This window comes from Bos mutus, chromosome 14 (genome assembly GCF_027580195.1).
Source record: "Bos mutus isolate GX-2022 chromosome 14, NWIPB_WYAK_1.1, whole genome shotgun sequence".
NCBI classification, from domain to species: domain Eukaryota; kingdom Metazoa; phylum Chordata; class Mammalia; order Artiodactyla; family Bovidae; genus Bos; species Bos mutus.
The window spans coordinates 40,552,725-40,565,795 of NC_091630.1; the positions used below are offsets into that span (position 1 = coordinate 40,552,725).

At 36.3% G+C, this 13,071-nt stretch overlaps 1 non-coding gene across 1 annotated transcript; it reads left to right on the forward strand.

The window, feature by feature from the left end:
* Positions 1 to 474: 474 nt before the first annotated feature.
* TRNAY-GUA (transfer RNA tyrosine (anticodon GUA)) lies at positions 475 to 548 on the forward strand. Its single transcript has one exon. It is a non-coding gene; the product is annotated as a tRNA-Tyr (tRNA).
* The last annotated feature ends 12,523 nt before the right edge of the window (positions 549 to 13,071 follow it).

Here is a 13,071-nt window from a genome sequence, read left to right on the forward strand (position 1 = left end):
GGTTACTATTTCCTTTTCCAGGGGATCTTCCTGACTCAGGGATTGAATATAGGTCTCCCATGTTGCAGGCAGATTCTTTACCATCTGAGCCACCAGGGGTTGACGGCCTGAGAAGAGATTTGCCATTTGTTGAGGATTTTTGACCCAAGCTTATCTGAGGATGGAGTACAAGGTCAGAAGCTTGAGAAGTGAAGTCAACTGAGCTAGAGGCAAATACAAGAAAGCAATCACTTCTTAGTCCTAGAGAGCAGAACACTTGTGGTAATGCAAACAAAACATTGCAGTTCTTACACTTTTTCAAGAGAAGCTGGCATTTCTAATTTTTATGAGAAATTTCCTGATTTTCAAAGCACTGTTCAGTTAAATAAAGCTATTCTGCAGGCCAGATATGGTCAACGGATGCCACATTGTCATAGGCATTTTTATATATATATATATATATATTAATTACTATTTCATGTCATTCTAATGGGCTTCTCTGGTGGCTCAGATGGTAGAGCATCTGCCTGTAATGCAGGAGACCCAGGTTCAATACCTGGGTCAAGAAGATCCCCTGGAGAAGGAAATGGCTACCTACTCTAGTACTCTTGCCTGGAGAATTCTATGGACAGAGTAAACTGGTGGGATGCCGTCCATGGGGTCGCAAAGAGTCGTACACGACTGAGGGACTAACACTTCATGCTTCATATCATTCTAAGAGTGACACTAAAGTTTTATAAAAATGGAGAAAACCAAAGTTCTGAGTTTAATAAGCAATCCATTAGTTATTTATCTAGAATTAACAAAAGAAAAAGCTGGGTTATAAGAATTATTTAACCAATTCTTGTAGCATGCCATTTCTCCCGCAAGTTCTCCAAACATAAAGTATTTGAGTCACTTTAATGTCTTATTTCTTCATAACTCAATCGTTTCTTCCCTTTTCTGTAAAAGTTTTGTTCTACATGATGATATTTTCTAACTAAAGCTAGGCATTTTGGTTAATAGCTCTAGTGTTTTCTCTTTAGGATTTTAAAAACACAATGTTAATATGGATTCAAGGACAGATTTATTTATTTTGAACTATCCTGTATTTTTCCACTGAGAGTGAACCTGTTGTTTTAGTAGTTTAGACTCATTAATCTTGGGGTGAGGAGGGACATAGCTGAAGTTTAGGGGTTTATTAGCCCAACAGTTCTAGATGTTAGTACACACCAGAATCAGCAGGCAGGCTTTTTAGAACAGATTGCTGACTCCACCCTGAAAGTTTCTGACTCTGTAGGATACGTGCTGTGCTTAGTCAATCAGTCATGTCCGACTCTTTGTGACCCCATGGACTGTAGCCCACCAAGCACCTCTGTCCATGGGTATTCTCCAAGCAAGAATACTGGAGTGGCTTGCATGCCCTCCTCCATGGGATCTTCCCAACCCAGGGATTGAACCCAGGTCTCTCATTGCAGGCAGATTCTTTACTGTCTGAGCCAGCAGGGAAACCAGTAGGATCTAGCTGGGGCTTAATAATGTGAATACCTAAGAAGTTTCCAGGTAATGCAGATAATTGTGGTCTGTAGATAGCACTTTGTAAAATACAGTTTAAAGGAATTGGCATATTTCAAGGTGTAACATTTTTAGAGTCAATAAGACTCTTCTTGCATTGTTGATAAGCTGAAGAAAGGGAGCATAATGAGAATTATTGCTCAGAAAATACCTTTGTCAGTGTCTGTATTCAACTAATTGATTATGATAAACTATTCTTTTAAAGAATGACTTTGAATGTATTTTACGATTTATTTGTGGTTGCGCTGGGTCTCCTTCGCTATGTGGGCTTTCTCTAGTTGCAGCAAGTGGGGGACTACTCTTCATTGCGGTGTGCAGGCTTTGCACTGCAGTGGCTTCTCTTGTTGCAGAGCCCGGGCTCTAGGACATGCGGGCTTCAGCAGTTGCGGCTTTCAGGCTTCAGAGCACAGGCTCAATAGTTGTGGCACGTGGGTTTAGTTGTTCCATGGCATGTGGTATCTTCCTGGATCAGGGATCAAACTCATGTCTCCTGCATTGGCAGACGAATGCTTTACCACCAAGCCACCAGGGAAGCCCAAGATAAACTATTTTTGATAATTCTCATAAGAGCTAGACTTTCTATAATGCTTTCTTTGTGCCAAATTGGTCACTAAGTTCCCATCACTCATTAAATTTTTATAAAAATCTTATTTTCATCATCCCCATTTTACAGATAAGGAAACTGAGACATAGAGAAGTAAACTAATTTGTCCTAATTGTACACGTTAGGAAATAATGGTTTTGGGGTTTAAGCTCAGATAATATGTGTCCCAAGCTCATGCCCTTAACGTCTGCACATACTACCTTTCAGGATGATGACTTCTCTCTGTCAGTCATCTCAGTCTGTCTTGGTTCATTCCATGAATTCAGTCCTACATCAGTTTAGGAAGAATAATATAAGTTAATATTTTCAAATATATCTTTATTAGACAGCCTATTGTTTAGCACTCAAATAAAAATTGTTGAATAAACCTGGTAAGATATGCTCAAAGCCAATTACATACGAGTGAATATCATCTGTCCCCATTACTTCACTGAATTGACTGGAAATGTGTTTGTGACTGGAAAATGAACATAGTTTTATGTTACAACCAGTGCAACAATGGTATAGTCTATTTTTGCAAAAAGCATCTTTGAAAAATAGGGTTCATCATCACATTAACATTCCTTATGGTAATACTCATTAAATGTGAGTTTTTAATACTGCCGTTTCCTCTCTTAACTGGTTTTTAGAGACTCTGTATGTATGTGCGTATATATGTGTGTGTGTGCACACTCGTGTGTATAGTCTTATGTTTATCTTTAAATCTCACTTCATTTCTTTATCTTTCTTAAAGGCTTTCCTTTCTAATTTTTCCATAGATGTTACTAGAACACTAAGTTCATACAAGAATTAGACAAAAAATACTGCCTGCGTTTATTAGACTATCTATTCTGTCACATGATTATTTTAGCATTGTTTGAAGCACTCTTTTGGAGCCAGACATAATCACATTCTACAGTTCCTCACCTTGTTAACTGACAGAGCACTGTTCCTATTAGACAATTGATCCTGGGCAGATGAAGCCATTAAAAAAGCACTAATTAGCTAAAGAGGGAAGACAGTAATGCAGGCTGCCTCACTTCCTTTTATGCTTAAGGAATTTGATGTTCCAGACAAATAATAATTGATATGAAATCTGCCTTAATTGTGGTTTTTAACAGCCAGTATTATAATGACATACTGACAATTTCTGTCTAGCCTATTGTAGATTTCATTTAAGACACCAAGAACCACTGGGCAATCTTTTTAGTTAACCTGAATCTAGAAGGATACATTTTATAATGTTCCTGAAATCAAAACTCGACAGCTAGAAAGTTGTCTTGAGTTTGGGATAACTTTAGTAAGTACCTGAAAATATATGATAAAATTTCAATAGCTATCCCTTTCAGTTTTAACACTGTATGCCCTCATCAATACCTGGGTCACCTATTATCCAATCAACTATTAATTTAATTGTTTCAAGAGTAGATATAGACAGTTTCTCCTTAGTATGAAGCTATCGACAGAAGCAAACCATGACAAAAACACTAGCTTTCTTCTCCCAAAAGCTGTTTTCTTCAAAAGGCCTCCTTCTTTATCCTTTCTATAAAAGGTATACATAGAAAATGATGACATTTGCATGTCACAGTGGAGTCAAAGAAGAAGATGCCTGAGACAAGTGTAAATTGCCTAGGAGTTCTGGCCCCATGTGGCATCACAACAGCAAGGGGGTTTGTGTCTTGGCATCTTAGCATTTCTACTGCATTTCCTTCTGACACACTGAGGGGAAGCTCAGAAATAGTGTTTTCAGGAATAAGTGAAACTGACAGAATCACAAAATTAATCTTCCCAACTTCACCAAAACCGACAAATAAACAATTACACTTCCTTTCCAAGACTTTATCAAACTAAAAATCTTCTGTAAATCAGAGGAAACTGAACAGGGTGAATAGATAATTTATAGAGTGGAAGAAAATACAAACTGTACATCTGATGTGGGGTCAATTTTAAAAATATGTAAGTAACTCACACAATTCAATGACAAAACACCTAATAATCAGACTAAAAGTAGGGTAAGAACTTGAGTCAGTATTTCTCCAAATAAGATATACAAATGGATAACGGGTTCATTAATCATCAGGAAAATGCAAATAAAACCTCAACGAGATATTACTGCACACTTGCCTAAATAGATATTATTGAAAAAAATCAAAGCAACAATAACAAGAAAACAGCATCCCAAGGCAGTCTTATTTTCTGTACATTTCTCTTCTGTGTCATAGCATGTATTGATTTTGATACTAATCACATAATCAGTATCTATACAATATGAAAAATTCATAAATTTTAAAACTTATAATTAGTGATAGACGTCTTTATCAGTTACTTTGTTGTCAAATAATAAATTGAATATGTTTACATTTTCACAGTTCCAAAGTTATTATAAAATTTAAATCAAGAAATTTTTATTTAGTTTTTCAAGGTTCTTGCCTTTTATTTGAATACAGAATGCTAATGGAATAAACAGCATCCAAGAGAAATTGTATAGACTCAAAAGTTCACAAAAAGTTGCCCAGGACAAAAATTAATCTAAACTGAAAATACCAAGTTCTTCCTAGCCAAAGAATCTGGAGATAATTGGAATGCTTTTCAATGTGAGTTCAATCTAGGCCATTTAACTGACAATTAATGCAAACAAGAAACTTAGAGGAGATAAGTAAGCATCACAGAGGACATAAGAAGTGAATTGTTAAGCCCTAAAGAATCCTATTTATAAGAAAAAATGAGGTAATAAACAAAGAAGAGTGGTTTATTGGGCACGGATAAGGTTAATGTCACTTCTTGGGGTTAGTATTCATATATAACACTATAAGCTAATTAGAAAAAGTTCAGTTTACCTTCCTTTGTTCATAATTAATATCAGTTTTTACTGATACAAGGGCTAGACAGAAGCTAGAGGTACAAAAAGGGTAACTTTGATCATTTTCCTTCTTCAGCCCTCCCTTTTACCTGAATCCCAGTGACAAATGGCTTGAGTCTGTGAAACTACTAGAAAGCTGCTACTGGTTCACTTGGCATTAATTTCTGAGGCCTTCTTCTGGTCTGATAGTGTTTGCAAAGTGTGATAAACTCAAAGAAGTTTAAACTAGGATCCATAAGGCTTGTGTTCAAATATCGGTCTCTTCTTTCATGAAGGCTAGAACAAGTTACTTAATCTCCTTGACTCTTATCATGATGGAGAATGAACCATAATCAATAAACATGCATTAAGCGCTACTTGCTAGTCATTGTATTGTGTCTAGGTGTTAAGAGGTAAGTAGAACATGTTCCCCTCAAGTTAGTTCAGTAGACAAATGATTTCACTAATGCATGACAAGGATTATTATACATATTCTAGGCAGAGAATGATTCTTAAAAAATATATTGTTTATTAAATAAGTAAAAATATAAATGAAATTATATCTGTAAAATAAGTCAACAGTTCGTCTTAACTGGCTCAACATATTTTAAATGATTACATTAAACACAGAATGAGTTACTTTTTTTTGTCCATTCAACTTTCCTGAATTCATATTTGCCTTTGGCAACTGGTAATTTATTATTAAGGAACACTTATAAATTGTGAGTAAGATCTAATCTTTGCAAGATTACATTTTCTAATCTTTCTTTGAATTTTTCCCTGTAGATTTATTAGAAATATTCAGATCCAGTTTTGCTTTTTTGATAGTACCCCATAAATTATTTGTTTCATCAACACAAAAAATGTAATAGAATTATCAGGAATAGTGTCAATTAATTAAGTCTAGTAGTTTTAACAGCATTAGTTTTTTGTGTAAGAAATATCATTGCATAGGTCAGAAAGTAAATGAAAGAGAATATTGGCAGAAATTGTATAGAAATATGTAGAATTCCTATGTGTTATGGCAGAACAAGTAAAAAAAGGAAAATGATAAGAAACAAGTTGAGAGAAATCTTAAGTACATATAATCCTTTAGAAGAAACTAAAAGACAATAAGAACAAAAAAAATGCTGGCTTTAGAAAAGGCAGAGGAACCAGAGATCAAATTGCCCACATCTGTTGGATCATCGAAAAAGCAAGACAGTTCCAGAAAAACATCTACTTCTGCTTTATTGACTATGCCAAAGCCTTTGACTGTGTGGATCACAACGAACTCTGGAAAATTCTTAAAGAGATGGAATACCAGACCACCTGACCTGACTCCTGAGAAATATGTATGCAGGTCAGGAAGCAACAGTTAGGACTGGACATGGAACAACAGACTGGTTCCAAGTAGGGAAAGGTGTACATCATAGCTGTATATTGTCACCCTGCTTATTTAGCTTCTATGCCGAGTACATCATGAGAAACGCTGGGCTGGAAGAAGCACAAGCTGGAATCAGCACAAGCTGGAATCAAGATTGCTGGGAGAAATATCAATAACCTCAGATATGCAGATGACACCACCTTTATGGCAGAAAGTGAAGAAGAACTAAAGAACCTCTTGATGAAAATGAAAGAGGAGAGTGAAAAAGTTGGCTTAAAACTCAACATTCAGAAAACGAAGATCACGGCATCTGGTCCCATCACTTCATGGGAAATAGATGGGGGAACATTGGAAACAATGACAGACTTTATTTTTGGGGGCTCCAAAATCGCTGCAGATGGTGATTGCAGCCATGAAATTAAAAGGCGCTTGCTCCTTGGAAGAAAAGTTATGATCAACCTAGACAGTTTATTAAAAAGCAGAGACATTACTTTGCCAACAAAGGTCTGTCTAGTCAAAGCTATGATTTTTCCAGTAGACGTGTATGGATGTGAGAGTTTTACTATAAAGAAAGCTGAGTTCCAAAGAATTGATGCTTTTGAACTGAGGTGTTGGAGAAGACTCTTGAGAGTCCCTTGGACTGCAAGGAGATCCAATCAGTTAATCCTAAAGGACATCAGTCCTGAATATTCATTGGAATGACTGATGCTTAAGGTGAAGCTTCAATACTTTGGCTACCTGATGCAAAGAACTGACTCATTGGAAAGGCCTCTGATGCTGGGAAAGATTGAAGGCAGTAGGAGAAGGGGATGATAGAGGATGAGATGGTTGGATGGCATCACTGACTCAATGGACATGAGTTTGAGCAAGCTCTGGGAGTGGGTGATGGACAGGGAAGCCTGGCATGCTGTAGTTCATGGGGTCACAAAGAGTCAGACATGACTGAGTGACTGAACTGAACTGAACTGAAGCTTAGTTACTTTTGATATAGTAAGAACACTGAAAAGAGAAAAAATTTGATCATAAAATGTACAATTAGTACTTCTAGTGTAGTAATTCTAATGCTTTGTTACAAGAGTGTTACTGTAATCTTTTCCTGGAATATAAGATCCATGTGGGCAGGTGATATTGTCTTTAAATAAATGCAAAGAACTGACTCATTTGAAAAGATCCTGATGTGGGGAAATATTGAAGGTGGGAAGATAAGGGGATGACAGAGGATGAGATGGTTGGGTGGCATCACCGACTCCATGGACATGAGTTTGAGTCAACTCTGGGAATTGGCGATGGACAGGGAGTCTTGGTGTGCTGCAGTCCACTCGGTTGCAAAGAGTCAGACGTGACTGAGCGACCGAACTGAACTGAAAAGACAAAATAAGACTGTATTTAAAAAGTTTAGTGTGCAAATGGCTATTATGCATATTTTTACTTGAAAAAGAATACACACCCCAAAGCAAAATAGTAAGGAATTATCTTAGACTCTTATTCCTGAAACAATCTTCAGTTTCCATCAGATTGTTTTGTGTCTCTCATTAACTTAAGCTTGTTTGTGTGTTTGTGTGTGTGTATGTATAGCCAACCCAAAACATCTCTCTCTTTTGTTTTTCCAAGAGTAACTATTGTTCCTGCTCTTTTCCATTTTGGAAAGCCTTTCTCTTTTTTAATTAGTTTTTCATGATTCTATAGTGAGAACCAATAAAATAACATAAAATGCACAAATAAACTCATAATAAAAATAATGAAAAAGTATTTTTGAGCCAAAAATAATTGACTTCCTGATCCTGAGGGGGAAATGCTACATTCTTTGCTATTGTAGAGAGCAAACCATAAATTATTCACCAAAGAATTAAAAACCCTTTCACTGTTGGCAGCCTCTAATTTATTTCCCTCTGATTACTCCTAGATATTCAGTTAAGGCTGGAGAACTTCTGAGCATTTATCTATAATACTAGAAGTAATTTTATACAATGAAGTATGATATAGAGCTTAAAAATAAATGAAAAAAAAAGCCTTTAGAAAAATAAAAGCAGTGAAAGCATAGAAATTCTCCTTGGAAGACACAGTTATTTCCCTTCCCACATTGTAAGTAAAAATTTAACATTTAAAGATATTTATTTGGTTGTTTTCTATAAATAAGTTTAGGATAAATAAAGTCCTTTGTAGGTATTTCTGTGAATTATTTACAGATGCCTGTACTGAAAATTCAAAATGCCAGAGTTCCCAGTAAGATATTCATTCATTCATTCATCAAACTTTTATCATTTTGTATCAAACACTGTATTCAGAGTTAAGGGATACAATTTAGAAAAACAAAACAAAAACAAAACAAAACTTGCTGTGTTGTCAGGGAATTATATTTAGCAGCAGAGTCAAAATATGTATACGGATAAGTTTAAAGTAAAGCAAGACAGTTTCTAGTAGGCATGTAAAAATAATGCTCTGCATTCAACCATTTAAAGTTCTTGAAATTATGAAATATTTAAACAGAGAAAAATTTCAATAAATACTAGAATTCGTGTTTCTATCTGGATTTAACAATTGTTGACATTTTGACTTATTTATCACAGTACCTTTTATTTATTTACTTAAGAGTACTGCTGCTGCTAATTCGCTTCAGTCGTGTCTAACTCTGTGCGACCCCATAGACGGCAGCCCACCAGGCTCCTCCATCCATGGGATTTTCCAGGCAAGAGTACTGGAGTGGGGTGCCATTGCCTTCTCCGACTTAAGAGTACAGTGCTACATAAACCACTGAAGCTCTTTGCTTTACCCATTCCCTTGCAGTCCTGCTCAGGACTAGCTGGTATACTGACTTTATTATGTATCCACTCTCATCATGTTTTAATACATTTATTAAATGTTCATAATCCAATGCAAGGTGTATGTATTTTAAAATGAATGCTTTATTTTATGTATTGTTTTGACACGTACATAAAATGGACAAGAGGGTTGGATGGCATCACTGACTCAATGGACATGAGTCTGAGTAAACTACACGAAACAGCGAAGGACAGGGAAGCTTGGCGTGCTGCCGTCCATGGGGTCACACAGAGTCAGACACGACTGAGTGACTGAACGACAACAACGACAATCATTTTGATGACATTTCCCCTGGAATATCGTATCTTTAAACTAATTTTCCCCGAGGTGGTATTTTCTATTCGAGATACTTTGGGTTCACTGCATATTTTATACTCCACAAGACTCCATTCCTGTGGCTTCCTCCTAAAGGCATCTCTGACGGAGCAGCAATGGATACCATTTATTGAGCTGTCACCTTGTTCCAAGTGCGTTGTAGTCTTTTACATGCCATCATCATTTAGTCTCACAATGTGAAGTTAGGAGGTGTTATCATTCTCGTCTTGGGTGAAGAGGATCCTGAGAAACAGAAATAACTTGCCCAGAGTTACATAACCAAGAAGTGAATGAACAGCTTTGGAACTTCTAGGGGAAGAACCCAGGATCCTCACTCACCTGCTACCAGTGAGGTTAAAGCAACTTTGTTTACTGAGCTTCAGGTTTGCTCTTGTGTGATCTACCGATTTCCATCTTTTGCTCCCCTGTTGTACTGGTGCATTTGTCACCTTCTCATTTACTGATAAGTGTGTGTGTATGCTCAGTTGCTCAGTCGTGTCCGACTCTTTGTGACCCCATGGACTGTAGCCCAGACACCAGGCTCCTTTGTCCATGGGATTACCCAGGTGAGAATACTGGAGGGGGTTGTCGTTCCCTTCTCTAGGGTATCTTCCTGACCCAGGGATCGAACCCATGTCTCCTGCATTGGCAGGTGCATCCTTTACCACTAAGCCACCTGGGAAGCTTGCCGATAAGAGACTCTATTGAGATTAATCCTTTGCCATTTATGATCATTAAAATATATTTTTCCCAAAAGAAAATCATCTTTTAAATTTGTTTTAGTGACTTTTATTATACAAAAGACTGTCTTTTTTATATGAAAATTGTCACATATTGCCTTTTTTGGTGTCTTGTTCAGAAAATGTTTCCCTATACTTCCTATACAAATAGTAAAGTCCTTTCTTATTCTTTCTTATGCAAGCACATAAAAATATTCTGTTATATTTTCTTCAGAATTTTTGTCTTGCTTTTCAAGTTTTTATATCTTCTATAATTTATTTTATGTGGCCAGAAGTCAAGGGTCTAATTACTTTTTCATGCAAATAGATAATTTAATAGTGACCTGTAGGCTATTACTGGGTTCTGTAATCTAGTCCAATGCTAAATTTGTATATCTTTGTGAGGAGATTATACCATTTTAAATATTATTGGTTAAAATTTTTCCTAATAATTGAAAAGGCAAATTCTCTCTTTTTTTTCATAAGAATTGTCTTAGAAAAAAATTTTAGCATTTTAACCTCATATAAAATTTTTTTAAATAAAATTTCACATTTTTCCCAAGTGCTTCACATTATTTGAATAGTTGTCTTATTTTTGTTTTTGTTGAGATTGTGATTTGTGTAAATTTTATTATATTTTGTCTAATGGCTTTTAATCATGTGTAAGAAACCTATTATTTTGTATACTGGTCATAAATGCCTGAAATTGTTGACCACTTATTAATTCCAACAGATTTTTGGTTTTCAGTATTAAGTATTTGTGTTGATGGAAAATATGACAATTTTTCTATCTTTCTGATTTTAACACCTTTTTTTTCCTCTTGATTTATTGCATGTTGCAAGAACTGCAAAATAATGTGAATTATTTTTTGATAGCACATGTCCCTGTTTTTTGGCAGACCCAAATAAAGAGTGTTTCTAATATTCATCATTAACATGTTTAAGTGAAAGTCTCTCAGTCGTGTCCGACTCTTTGTGACTCCATGACTCATAGAGTCCATGGTATTTTCCAGGCCAGAATACCAGAAAGAGAAAGGGTAGCCTTTCGCTTCTCCAGGGGATCTTCCCAATCCAGGGATTGAACCCAGGTCTCCTACATTGCAGGCAGATTCTTTACCAGCTAAGCCACAAGGAAAGCCCATTAGCATGTTTACTATGGTTTTAAAAATTTTTGTGTAGAGTAAGTAGATATTGTTTATCAAGTAGAGAAATTGTATTTTATTCCTTGTTTTAATTTTTTTAATGGAAATGGCTTAAATATACAAATCATTCTCTGATCATTTTATTCCAAGCTGAAAAACTAAAATAAAATTAAATCTACATCTAGGCATGTAGGTAAACTTCTAGAGATTAGACAAAGGAAAATGACCCCAAAGACCAAACTGAGAGGAAAGAAGAAAGGTAGCACAAAAATTGTCAAAAATAACTCATTCTAAATAAATGTTATCCTAGTATATGAAAAAAGTTAATATCAGAGGGTACATGAATGGCATTAACATAAAGAAAACTATTAATAAATGAATTTCCAAGGAGGAACCAGCTATTTTAAGGTATTGTTTGGAAGGAAGGTTAAGATGTAGCTTTAGACTTTGATGCACAAATACAATTTTAAGAATAATCACTATGAGAAAAGAATAAATGTAAACTTCTGAGCAAGCAGAGGAAAAAATTGAGTATTAAAAACAGATTTAAAATATTAATTATCAGTTAATTGCAATATAGAATGAAAGTGAAAGTGTTAGTTGCTTAGTCGTGTCCTACTCTTTGCAAATCCAAGGACTGTACCCCACTAGGATCCTCTGTTTGCGGGATTCTCCAGGCAAGAATACTGGAGTGGGCTGCCATTTCCTTCTCCAGGGGAGCTTCCTGACCCTGGGATCGAACCCCAGTCTCCTGCATTGCCGGCAGATTCTTTACCAGGTTCAGGTTCTGAACCACCAGGAAAGCCCCAAAATATAGAGTATAGAATTTTAAAAAGTCATAAGAAATAGTAGGACAAATAAAAAACAGAATGAAAGAAATATGTAATTTGGAATAAAATTTAAATAAAACATTCAATACAATAAAATATAAATAAGTTAACATACAAAGTGAATCATGAAATGTATTAAAGATAAGTAAAACAAGATGTGGGCATAGCTTTGACCATGGATGTTGATGTATCATAAATTAAAGAGTTTAATAATGCAACATTCTGCACCTAACTCACAACAAACAGAAGTTTTCCATCTGTCTTTTTTCTTCCCTTCCCCTTCTGAATAATTCAATCATAAAACTACACAAACAAGGTGATCATCCATGGCTGAAACAGTGGGAAGGAGTTGTCATGAGTCAAGGTGTCATGAGGTGCTTACCTCATGTGGGAAGGAGGTGTCATGAGGTGCTTACCTAACACAGACTGTCAGTGCCTGAGCAGAGAAAGGAAGGTAGCTGTGCAGTGTGGGAGTGAGGCATAGGTGGGTGTCTGGATGTGTGCAGTTGGAAGTGATACAGGAGGAGAGTGGGGTCTTAACATTTGAGAAGTACAAGCAGAGCTTTCATGGAAAGGACCAAACTGATCTGGTGCATCAGACTCAATTAGGGTGGGGAGAATAACTTTACAGGGGACACCCTAGCGTGACCTCTCAGGGATGAGAGAGGTGAGACAGATATCACATGGGAGAGCTGGCCTGGCCAAGGCTTTCAGCATCTGAGCTATGTCAGCAAGGTGTTCATGTAGATGATGATCCTGACATGAGTTGTTAGCACTAGAGCAAGATGAGCAGGTATTTCCCATGAGAGTGGTCACTAGACTGTCAAAACACCAATGTGGTGAAGGGGCTCTTCCTAGGGAGGAGATAGAGGTAGTCATGGGAGATTGGTCAATTACTGCCTGTTAATTAAACACATATAGTAG